Source organism: Alligator sinensis, unplaced genomic scaffold, assembly GCF_000455745.1.
Source record: "Alligator sinensis unplaced genomic scaffold, ASM45574v1 scaffold611_1, whole genome shotgun sequence".
Classification (NCBI taxonomy): Eukaryota; Metazoa; Chordata; order Crocodylia; family Alligatoridae; genus Alligator; species Alligator sinensis.
In genome coordinates, this window is record NW_005842332.1 from 1520252 (window position 1) to 1533004 (window position 12753).

Genomic DNA, 12753 nt, shown 5'->3' on the forward strand with positions numbered 1-12753 from the left:
GGTCTCGCTCCTCAGAGCCTCGTGATCGCGATAACGATTCTCATTTGATGCCTACAGTTAACTGGCAATGCAAGGCAAGGTTGGCAGATAACATCCCCTTCCATGGGAGGCCTGGGAAGAGCTGTCAGCTCAGAGGAGGAAACGCCAAATGTGTCTCTTGTCTGCCGTGGGCCTATGGTTTTCAGTCCCAATCCCCCAAGTCATGTGGCTTTCATCACGCTAACCGCTCCCAATGGCTCTTGGCAGGGAAGCAGGGAGAGATGATGATGAGTAGGACTTAAGAGAAGGGGAAGCTGCTTCTGTGCCTCATGTTTCTCATTCCCTCCGCCAAGAGCGGCTGCACTGAGTTGTCGGGGCCGCCTGGAAGTGACGTCCTGGCTCAGGAGGGTTGGTTTGCCAGGCGGTGCTGGGATGAGGCTAGAAACTGGCCCTAAAACACTGATGTGTGGTCTCATGGCCGTATGCACACATGTGAACACATATGCATGCACACGTGCACTCAACCATCTGGGGCATGCAATCTTCCCCCCACACACACACACACACACAAGCCTGTGCTGGTGCTTACAAATGCACAGCCACCCATGCACAAAGGGCACGAGCATGCACAGCCTGGGAAAGCTACCACCCCAGCCAGGCTCTGGCTTGCATTCTCCCTGCATCTCCCATGCCAGGCACAGCGGGGTAAGCCATCTCCTCCGTTGGCCCCGGCAGCTCTCCCGCGGAACAAGACTGCAGGGATCCACCAGAGACAGGCAGGCGACTGCGCCGTAGCAGTATGCTTCCCCCCCAGCTCAGAAACCTCTTGTCCTCTGAGCCCTGTCTTTCCCCTGCCCCGGGAGCCACTGCATCTGGCCAGGAGCACATGGGGTGGATATCAAAGCTCTTCAAAGGTGCCAATGGAGAAGCCAAAGCAGAGGAGAGGACCCTAATGGGTTGATCTTTTTTTTAATTGCATAGAATTGAATGGACAGGATTGGGCTTTGCCATCCTGTGAGCAGCGGGGGCTCACCTGCATGCAGCCGCCTCCATCACACAAGCGAGATCCTGCCATCTGCAGCTCTTTTGTGTTCCCTCCGGCTCTCTCCAGCTCCCTTTTGATTCGGTGACAATCGCTCGTCTCAGCAGGACACCCCGCCACCTTAGGCATTAAAGAGATGCGTGACAGCAAGTCGTGTTGACGGTCTTGCAAGCGGCCCATCTGCACGAGGGATACGGGGCGGGGGGGTGGAAGCTCCCAGCTCTCAGATAGAGGCCAGAGTTAATCACCCAGAGTGTTGGCAGGGCAGATTCTCCATTATTTTACTCCCACGACAGGGCAGGGTGGAATAAGAGGGGTTTCAAGCCAGCTCTGGGCTTTCCATACTCCGGAGCTATGTCAAGGCCCTGGTGTGACATAGAGCAGCCTCAGCATCTCCTGTCTGCAGTGCCTTCCCCTTCTTGAGGCCCCTGCTGCACGTTACATACATCACGCAATGAACAGGTGAAGCACGCAATACATTTAGACTGGCCACACTTGCAAAGTAATGCTCACACCACACACATGACTAGGCAGCTATAAGAAGAGCCAACCGGCTACCAAGTTTGTGCTTGAAAATGTATGATAACTCTATAGCCGGTTTCTACCCAGCTTTCATTTGAACACGTGGCCGGGCCCTGAGTGTCGCACACCAGCTCAAGGCCGTTCACGCCGTGTCCAAGGCCGTAGGAGGATGCTCACGTTTGGGTGACAAAGCAGTCTGCAGGCATATGTTGAATATCGTGCCAGAGGGTTTATAACATGAGAGGTTAGTGGGAGCCACAGATCAGCAGGAGCCAGCGTGCGCGTTCACAGCTGGTCTCTGGCGCTGGGGAAAGCAACTGGCCACCTCTTCTCACTCTTAGTCCCCTAATACTACAGTTTCCAGAGGAAGAGAAACAGAAGGGCATGTAGCCAGCAAGAGAATTGAAAGGGGGTTTGGTCGCAAAGCAGCCTGCATGCATTTGCTGGACTTCCCTTCCTCTCTCATTGAGACTCTTGGCTTGATGGCTCAGGAATCTCATTGTGGAAGGGCTGTGAGCACCTCAGTAACAACACTGAGCTCCTCACCTCTCCAAGTGCTTTACAAAGGAAGGTGATACTCATTAGCCCCATTTTACAGGTAGGAAAATAGAGGCACAAACAGGTGATGCAGCCTCTCCACTGCCGGGAATATGTAGCAACCGTTCTCCAAAGAGCAGCATGAGCACAACCCCCGTTTCATGGATTCGGGGCCATCGTGCGGTGGCACTGACGTCATGTTATTTGCTGGAGGCTTCCTGCTTTTCCTCTGACACCGCCGCGGGCAAGCCCCAGCACAAGCGAGGCAAGTCCCAGCTGAGACTTGACCGGCGGGTAATCGGAGGATACCGTCCCTCGGGCACTGCAGAGCAAGGTGAGAGTTATTCTCCGCCACGGATGCACACGGTGGAACTGCATCTGAACGCCGGGAGGAGAGTTTGGATCTGGAGCCCGAGTCGGCAGCTGGCCAGCTAGCCCGAGGCAGGGGCAGAAAGCGCCTCGAAGTCCGCACAGAGGTCCAAGCATGGCTGCTGGCAGATTGGGACACCTCCGGGGACGAGCACGGGTTCAAATCGGTTGTAACTAATTGAATTTCCCCAGCGTCGCGGTTCAGGTTCCTCAATCCATAAGAGAAAGGTTCCAAGCTTTTAGAAACTAATGAAAGTTTGACCCCATCTCTGAAGACACACGGGAAGTTTTCCAATACTGTCGATTGGCTTAAAAGGCCCCTTACTGTGTACGTATTACATCAAGTCGGCGATGCGCGTTAGTCCTGGTGAAAGACTCGAGGGCGGGCTTGGTTTCTCCCCTACCTCAAGGCGTGGGGAAAGAAGGAGACGGGTCCCAGCGAGATCCGGATGGAGCACCCCGCAGATGGCTGTCCAGGAGAGCTGACCTGGGAGCTCCTTCCTCTGCATTGCTCGCTAACGCCGCTCCATTGATTCTCCCAGGCAGGCAGCAGCTACACAACGTTTTAGCTGGAGTCATTAATAGGAATCAATCAATGAGAAGCAAAATAGAGTGAGAGAGGCTGTTTGTTTGGCCCAAGGCATCTTCTTCACGTGTGTCGCGGCTGAGCGCGTGTCCTGCGCTGCCTTGGCTTTGGCATCACAACAAGCAGGCGGCTAGGAAGCAGGGCATGAAGACATCCCATCCAACACAGCCCAGCCCCTAAAAGACAAGGAATGAAACAAGATTCAATTTTTAGGCTCATCAAACTTGATGCTAAAACACCCACTCGCTCAGCGCTCACATCTGGAGCCAGTCTGTCCAAGGAGGTCCCTTCCCAGTCTGACTCAGAACAGGGCAGATTTTGCCGAGCAGCCCCGCAGCTAATGGCTCCACTGAGACATTCAAGGGCAGGTTTTCACGGAGCTGTTTGAGAAGGCGGCCGTGCTTCGGTCCCCGAATGGGAGCTGTGACCTTGGGAGAACTGTGATCTCCTCTGCCCCTGTGTAAACCCAGGGTCGCTCTAGGGAAATAAGTGGAATAACTCCAGACTGAGACCAGTGCAAACGAGGTTGTATTTACCTGCGGGAGGGCTCCCGGGAGCCAGGCCTAATTTATCCCTTGATCCTTCTGATATGAAATTGCTTTTCTAAGGGAGAGGGAATCAGGGGGGCATGATGTGTGTGTGCAGTGCCAATGAGTTCAGGCTTGCTCCTGCCTGCCCTTCTCTCACCTGCAAAATCACCGGTGCCTCCTGTCTGCTGTCTCATTAGACCTAATCCACTTCAGCTTCGACCAGATGGGGATTATGCCTAGCTCCCGCCTTTAATTCTGCAATCTTTGCTATAAAAGAGGATCTGTTTTTTGCAAAGGATCCTATCTTCATGGGGATCCCTACCAGGCGGAGAGGCCTGTGTGACCAGTGCTCTTCTCTCTAACCACCTGCTGAGCAGATTTTGTCCCTGGCTGCTCTCCCCCCCAGCCCAGCCTTAAGGACCATCAGGTGCTTTCTTCATCCAGCCCAGTGCCCTGCTCAAGGCAGGGTCATCCCTGCCCAAACCAGCCCAGACATGGGTCGGTCGAAGCTGCATCCGTAACTGCGCAGCGATGGAGCCGCCTCAGCCTCTCGGTAAGCCGTGCCAGCGCTGAACCACCTCTTGGTCGGAAACCTCTTCCTGAGACACAGCCTCAGTCCCTTTTGCTGCAATGTTAATCCCACTCCTTTCGGTCCTGCCCCCAGAGAACAATTTGTCTCTGTTTCATTGCAACCCTTTGGGATTTGGAGACCCGAATCCATCCTCCCTTCTGTCTTCTCTCCTTCTGACTAAATACTCCCAGGTCGTCTAGCCTTTCCTTCTACAGCTTTAAACTACTTTCCTGCCTCTCCTCTGGACTCTCTCCAATTTCCTCAAGCCGGGCTCCCTAAACTGTGCCCAAGTGAGGCCTCACCAGTGCTGAATGGAGTGGAAGAATTGCTCCCTGGCTTTCTTTACACAAGTCAGTGTTATTAATGCTATGTGCTTTTAATAGCACATACCTGTGCTATTAATACTCACGCTTATAAACACACATACCGGCACCACAGCTTGTTCGCTGCCTGCTTTCTTCTCCTAACCCTGAAGACAGTGAGGGTAGATCTGGGGAGGGAGGTCTAGACTGGACTTTCCTTAGCTGGGCAGCTTGGCCTGCTCTGGAGGATTGCAGAAGATGCTCCTTTGAACCTTGCCTAGGTCAACAGTGAGCACGTCTACATGTTCATTAATGCACCTTAGATACCGTGCGTTTAGTTTAGTACTGGCTTAATAAAGTACTAATTAAAGGTGTAGCACCTAGAGTTACTGTACAGTAGCGCCGGCACACTCTTATTTAGTGGTGCTTACTGCGCATTCGCCTAATAACATGGCGCAGTAGGCTGTTAGCGCGGTTTGGGCCTTGACATGCTATGGCACCGTGTAATGCGCAGTAAGCGTCTCATGTAGACGCTCCCAGGGAGTAAAAGCTGCTGCCGTTGAATTTCTCCACAGGGGTTTGCATGACATGAAGTCTTGCTCTCAGATCTGTCACCAGGTGCCTGGAGTATAAGGGATGTATATCAAGGAGCACTGCCTTTCGGCGCTCTTTTTGGCAGCCTTAGAAGCTAAACTGGGAGACAGAGTAAGCTAGTCCTTTGCCCCAAGATAACTCTCCTAGGCAAGCTGGCCATCCAGGGTCCATCGAGGCTCCAGGGCCAGGGATCCAGCACCTTTCTTTGGCATGGAAGAAATGAGAAATGGCTGATGTGATCTCATTTGCATTAGAAATAAGGAAAAACCAAATCCTGTTGCAAAAGGGAGAAAGCTTCCAGCACGGCTGCCTCGAGAGCCGGCTGTAGCTAGGCAGATTTCTGTTTCAGAGTCGACTGGATCCAGCTCAGGGCTTTTATCAGTTTACTCAGAGGGTTATTCAGTGCCGCTGATGCAGTCTCTCTTAGAGGTTCAGCGTGCGGGGATTTCCAGTCTCAGGCTGTACGTAGGAGGCAAGCTCAGATTTTGGGAGGCCAGTTGTTTTTCATGAAAAAAAGATATCAGACCGTCCCTGACCCAGGCACGCAGCAGGCTAAGCTGGGAAATGGCTTCAGAGAGTATTTAGATACCAAGTCACAAGCATAACAGCTTGGCTAATGGCTGGCGGGGGCCCTGATTCTGCAAACACCGACCCACGTGCGTCAGCCGGATACAACTGGGCTTTCCATTGAACTTGATGGCACTCCTTGCTCAGCTAAAGGTAGCCTTGGTTCAGCACTGTTTGAGCTCAAGTCCTCACATATTGGGCTGGATTGAAGTAACACAGTGGGAGTAAGTATCTTGGCAGAGGGCTCTGGGGTGGAGATGAAACAGGCTCAGATGCACGGACAAAGCCGTCCATAGGACTGGAGCTTGCTAAGATGCATTTGCCAGATGTCTTAGGAGCCTTGAGAGCTGTGATCATCAGGAATGTGCTAATTGTTCCTTCCACAGGAACAGCTTGCCCTGGGCTAATTAGCTCTGCAAACAAATAGCCGCATGTCTGGGATACTCCTGCTGCCGCCACGAAAAGCAGGAGTGGGTGAGGAGAGGGCAGCTTGACATGTGCCATCCAGGTACGACCGAATGCCGTCTGCAGGAAGGGGGATGCTGAGAGATGCAAGAGGAGGAGGAAACACGCCACGAACCCCAGGACAGTGCAGCCAGCCACATATTTGATTGCACAGGCCTGCGTGTATTGATGGTGGGCTAGCAAACAGAGCAAGAGGCCAAGCCTGAATTCTCCCCCAGGCTCTGCCCCTGACCACTCTGTGCCGCTCTGCGCCTCAGTTTCCCCATCCGTCCCCTGAGGACGGTGCTTTCCTAGGCTCCTGTGTGCCACCTTTCATGAATCCATGCAACGCTGCCAGGATGCAAGGTGTTATAAAAATACGCAGTGTTATAGCAGTTGGACAAGGGAAGAGCCTCCCGTTTACAGACTGACCAGCTGCATCCGGTGCCAGTCACAGTCATTTCCCCTCGGCAGCCAGTTCTCCTCCTCCTGTCTTGGGAAAACATTTGCCAGGTAGGTTGGAGCAGTTCGATCACCTGAAGCCTTTTTTTTTCCCCAACCTCACTCTGACACCTAGCTGCGTCCGAGCAGGGGTGGATTCTCCGTATGCATCTTGGCCTCCGTCTGGAGGCCAGGCCCTTTCCAAGTGCATAGTCTGTTCTCAAGAGAGTGGGCTTGAGCTCTTGCAGAAAGCCCTGCTGTATTCAGGGTGCCAAAACTATTGCAATATATGTAAGCCGGTCCAAAATTTACCTTTGCCATCCTCCACCTTGCTGTTTCTGTCCTCAGCACTCTCGGGCTGGTGTCGCCCGGGACGTAGCACAGTTTCAAAGTCTGGACGCACCATTTTTCTAGCAGTTAAGGAGAGACATGCATTTGATCCCGTTATACTAGCACGACCCTTCCCATGCACGCACTAGTGCTGGAAAAAAGCTGCCTCGCACCAATAAAACTACATGGGAGGAAGCTATTCTAGGATAGCTCCATCCCTACTTGTGATGCGGTATGAATAAAACTACCCTTGTATTAATTGCATGCTACCAAAAGCAGGAGGAAGGCTAAGCTGTCAGAAGTTTCTGAGCTCTTCTCTGACAACGCTGGGGCAGAAACCCTGCTGGTCACTTCTTGCTCCTTTTATTTTTAAGGCCATGTAAATGGTTGCTATTTTCAACACCGTTCCCTTGGCAGGAGACTATGTGAGGCAGGCCACCAGGTTGGAGTCGACAGAGGCATGGCTGGAAGCCCAACTTCAGCACTGAAAAATTCCCCCAGTCTACATCGCTACATGCCCAGGCCCTGATCTATGCAATTTTAGCTTTTTTCACACCATGGCAGGGAAGAAACCTTCCTTCGATGGCCATGCTCAAGAAACAAGGTACTTAAAAATCACAGCAATTACATGCAAAGCTATCTAGCTAGCTAGTTATTCCCATCCTAAGCTGCACTGAAGTCAGTGGAGACGATTTGGGTGTCGGGGTCTCCCCCAAGGAAGCAGCATCTAGGATTTGGCAGCAGCACCCACACACCAAGGCCCACGGTGCAGACAGAATAGGAAGTCGGTCCTGTCTCTAGGAGCAGTGTGGGGAGGGTGAGGTGAAGGCATTGCCCAAATTGCAGGGGTGTGTGCATCTAACACAACTCAAAGGCACTTTGGAAAGACACCTAAATATTTACATTGCAATTTTAAAGCACACTGTACACTTTTGCTGAAAGCACATACATGTGCATACGTTCAGCTTAGCGATCTCAAACTTTTTAGTCCGGACCACCCCCCCCGGCCCCTTCAGAAAACAGTAGGTCTTAGCTTTCTCTCATTTTTTCAGTTTCTTCTCAGGTTTTGTGTTGCAAAGAACTCACAAGGAGCACAACAGACAGGCCAGGATGTTTTTGCCGCTCTGGATTCCTGTTGGCAAATTCAGGGTCGATCTTGTGACTCGCGTGTAGGTGTTTGCACACTTATCAGTGCTAATATTGCACAGCATGCTGTATCACCCTTCAGAGGATCTCATATCATGCCCCCACGGTTGAGACTCACAAGTTTAACTGAATTTCACCCAAGGGGAGAGGCAGGGAAAGGCCTGTCTCTACTCTGCACAGGGGCAGCTGTAGGATTCTGTTCCTCTTTGTTTCATCCCAGCTCAGCAGCAGCTGCAGTAACAGGGATTGTGAAGCAAACCCCACGTGCTTGAGGATCATGGTTATAGGTTCGAGAGCAGTTATTATACTGGAATGAATCCCTGAGCTGTCACACACAGGCAACTATTGCACGCGCATCTTTGTGCAAGAACTCAGCACAGCAACTCCACTTACTGAGGCCCATGCTCCAGCTTCAAATTTGGCATCAGAAACAACCCCTTTTCTTTATTTAGAAGCTACAGACTACTATTAAGCTTCTTCCCTTGTGTTGCTCAGTCTAATCCATCAGCGGGCTTCAGGAGAAGAAATGATAGTTAGAAGACACGCTAACATTTCATTATAAGTAAGCATGTGAAACACAATCATTGCTTGATACGGTATCTCCTGCTATCATTTTCTGTCAGTAACTCTTCCACCTTGGAATTTGAATTTTATTTGAATAATGGTTGTCAACCATTGCAAACAGAGCTCATTAACTAACCTGAGTCCCAAGGTGACAGGTCGTTAGCAACTTTCTTATCACCACGTTGCCAAAACCGAACGTCACTATGACAGTGCAGAAGTGCTCCAGGTTGTCGCAGGTTGAACTGCACGGCGCGTACACATTTCTACAACCATTTGTGGAAGGGTGCAGAGTTCTTTATCAGGATAACCGGGAAGTCCAGTAAGTTGCAGACCAAAGGGATAATATAATACAGGATCTAGATCCTAATACAATAAGGCATCTTTGTGGCATGAGCAAAACTCATGAGACCAGCTGTGAGATGTCATCGGATGGCGTAGATCTACAAACTAGAAGTAAGAGGAATAACAGCTGTATTTGTCTCTCTGCCTCAGCATTAAAGCAGCTTAGTTATCAGAGCCTCTTTAGGAGAGATAGTAAGAATACGAACCAGCAGCCCCTTCTTTGATAAGTGCCATGTGGGAAAGGCCTGTTCTGTTGCTGAGTTCAGGGATGAATTTAGAGGCTGCTGAATCTGAAAAAGGAGGATTGAACTCAAACATCCACATGGAGCCCACTTTCCCATTATCTGCTCTCAATTTACTAGTGATTTTTATGGCCCATGAGAGCTGAGGGTGCTCAGCACCATACAGCATCAGGCCCTGATGCTGCAAATGTCTCTCACCCACCCAGAGTGATTTGGGAATTTTACTGCTCTTTTCTGTGGCAAGCCAAAATGTTTCCATTAGTGTCCTCTGCAAAACCTATGGAAGCCAATGCAAAACCTATGGAGACCAAACTCCCCTTGGTCCTACTGGACTTGCTTGGATGGAGCCCGTAGTGTTTGCTGCTATGAAAACACCTGCTGACGACATGGGGCCTGATTCTCATCTCTCTCATTTCTGTGCACAGCAGCGGTAACTCTACTGATGCCAAGAAAAGCACTGGGTCAAACCAGGGAAAGCAGAGTCCAGCTCGGGGGGTTGGCACACAGTTACCAGCACTGCGCCTGGTAACAAGTGTTTGCTTGTTAGGACTGTTTGCAAGGAAGGACTTCATTTCCTTTTTGGTCTGCTTGCACAGCTTAATAGATTGCAGTGTGCTGTTTATAGGCCATTGGGTGTGATCCCAACTCCTTGAAAACCCCTTTGGATAGTGCGGGCGCTCCACTTTGCAGACATCCCAGACTCCAGGACCAGACATCATATTGCAGAGGGACGGGGAAAAGATGTGAGACAAATGGTCAGGTGATCTCTGAAAAATCGGGGCCTCGGGAGTTATGGTGCACAACATGTCCAAAGTGTATTACATTAGATACGTCCCGTTTGCTGTGAAGGTGTCCTTGTGCACGCTGCTGAGCTGCAGGGGTATCTCTCGCCCGAGCTCCTAGAGGCTGGACTCAGTCTCTGATGGTGCCTCAAAACCCAGCACAGGTTTAAATAAATGAATCTGAGTTGCTTGAGTAAGGAAGACAAGGAAGAGAGCAAGTAGTGCTGGGCAGCCAACACTGCAGGTGACTGGCAGTCTCCTCTCATGCAACCATGGGGGGGGGCTGGACTCGACGATCTCACGAGGTCCCTTCCACCCCCGGTGTCCGTGTCCGTGTCCGTGTCCGTGTCCGTGTCAACGTCAAAGTCAATGTCAACCTCGATGTCTAATGTCTATGAAACCGTTCATCTCTTGGTCATGTTCTGACCAGTGAGTTGCAAAATAGTTTCCAAAGTGGGTTGTGATCCACTGAATCCTCTGCCTGGCCACATGGATCACTTCCTCCATGCTGGCCACTGTTAAATGTACGGTGACTTTCAAGGTACCGCCCCTGATGTCCGTTTCCAGGTTCCTCCAAAGATGAAAATGCCGCACGTGCTCTAAGCTACCAGGGCACGTGGAGCAGACTACTCTGGGGAGTCAGGGGGCACTTAGGGACCCTGAAGGTGTTGTACAGCAACAGCTCTGTATAGGGATGTGGGAGGCAATGAGGCTGGGGAGGGTGCAGTGCTCTGGTGAGGGAGGTCTGCATGTTGCCTCTAGATGGCATTATCGAACAGGATACGCCGGGAGCGAGCGCTTGGATGGAGAGACAACTCAGAGTGACTAAATATTGGGAAGGGTGCCTGCTTCTGAATGGCCTTTTCCCTTAGGGACAAGAAGCAGCCGATAGCTTGCAGCAAGCAGACTTGTGCATGCACATCCACGGGTAGGGCACTCCACCATGGAGACATTTCCTGTCTATTCGAGAGGAGCCCACTCATCCGGAAGGCATCTGGGATGGGTTCAGAGGCTGTATCCAGGGAATATCCTCCCTTTTGCTCTTCCAGTATGAGGTTGTAGTTGGGCATGGACAAATTGCTGTGAAATGGGCACAGCGTCCAAGTGGATTACTGACACATAGCAGCCACCTCCCAAGAGAGATACTTGGCCCTGCCTAGACCACGCTGCCATTGGTAAGAGAGCCAGAAAGTAACCAGTTAACAAAATCTTCACTGGGTCCAGTTGGTGGCTTGAGACTGGGCCAGTCCCTCTTGCTGGCTATAGATGAGCCATTTATCTCGCCGCTCCAGGTCTCCACCTGTCAGCAAGGGAGGAAGGACTTCCCAGGTTAGGACTCCCCAGTGTATGTATCTATGGGTGACCCGGCACACTTGGACCCCGGTGTCTGGTGCCCTCTTTATTGTCCCTTCATCCCCAGGTCCCGGTCATTCCCGTGGTGTAATCCTTGTTCTCCTCAATCGACGGCCAAAAGATTCACATCAGGTCTGGTGCTGCTGGTGTCTCTCCCCTACCATTTAAATGCATTTGAATTGGTTGGAGGGGGTTGCCTTCTTCAGTGCAGCCAGGTAAGTCCTCATGGACGTACTAGGTTTCTCATCCTGTGGCTGAAGAACAGCTGATCTGAAGGAAGAAGGACATGGACCTGCTTTTTATCTCAACGTGACCCTCCTGCTCTAGTGTCTTTGCCAACCAGCTTGATAAAAATGCAAGGCATCTGCAGCAGGGTTTGGCTATTTCAGGAGGGGCCTGCTTAGACATTTATAGCAAATTGCTGAACTACATCCACTGTAATTTTCATGTTAGATGTCACCCTAGCCACATCCTGTATTGCACAAGCCAAGTCCTCTCTCTTCTCCTCACCTTCCCCGCCACCAAGAGGCCTCTATTGTAAAATCATATTAGATGAGGGTTGGCAGGGACCTCAGGAGATCACCTAGTCCAACCCCTGCTCCAAGCAGGACCAGCCCCAACTACGTCATCCCAGCCAGGGCTTTGTCAAGCCGGGCCTTAAAAACCTCCAAGGATGGAGACAAGTCCACAACCTCTCTGGGTAACCCATTTCAGTGCTTCACCACCCTCCCAGTGAGGAAGTCTTTGCTAATATGCATCCTTGGACGCCCAGGGGCTCCTGGAGATAGATTAGGCAGCCTAGTGAAATTGGTTCAGGGAGCAGAGGACAGCATTTCTGCCTGTGAAGATCAGGCTGTGGAAATGGGTAGGCGGCGGGGCTCTCACTGCAAGGAGTTGCAGTCTTTGAAGAAGGAAATGCAAGGCTTGGAAGGCAGATCCAGAAGGCCAGGGTTTGAATTACACTTTGACTCGTGTGGAGGGTCAGCAAAAAAAAATTGGGCTGCCCATCATGATGCCCTAATAGAATCGGGGATGCCCCTAGGTTATGATTTTCAAATCTTATAGGGGGGGGTCTCATCTCTTATGGGGTGGGTTAGCCCCACTGAGCCCCCCCCATAATTCAAACCCTGCAGAAGACACATTTATATTATTGGACGTTGGCTGCCATGGACAGGACATTGGCTGCTGTGGTTCCCCCATTTAATGTGTGGTAAGTTTGGGTGTTAACACAACACAGACCTAATGGTCATCATAGGTAGAGTTTCGATTATGGTCATCTGGGATGGTTTGGACAGGGCTGATCCTGCCTCAGGGGGCTGGACTAGATGTGACCTCTGGAGGTCCCTTCCAGCCCCACTTCTCTTTGTCTCTATAACTCTATAAGTGCCCGTTATTTCCCAGCCCTACCCCCGCTCACTCCTATGTGATTTAGCATTGCAAGCGCTGTCTGTCACTATAAGGAATAAAGGTGATATAAAAAATATTATGGCAGGAGATAGTGAATACAAAT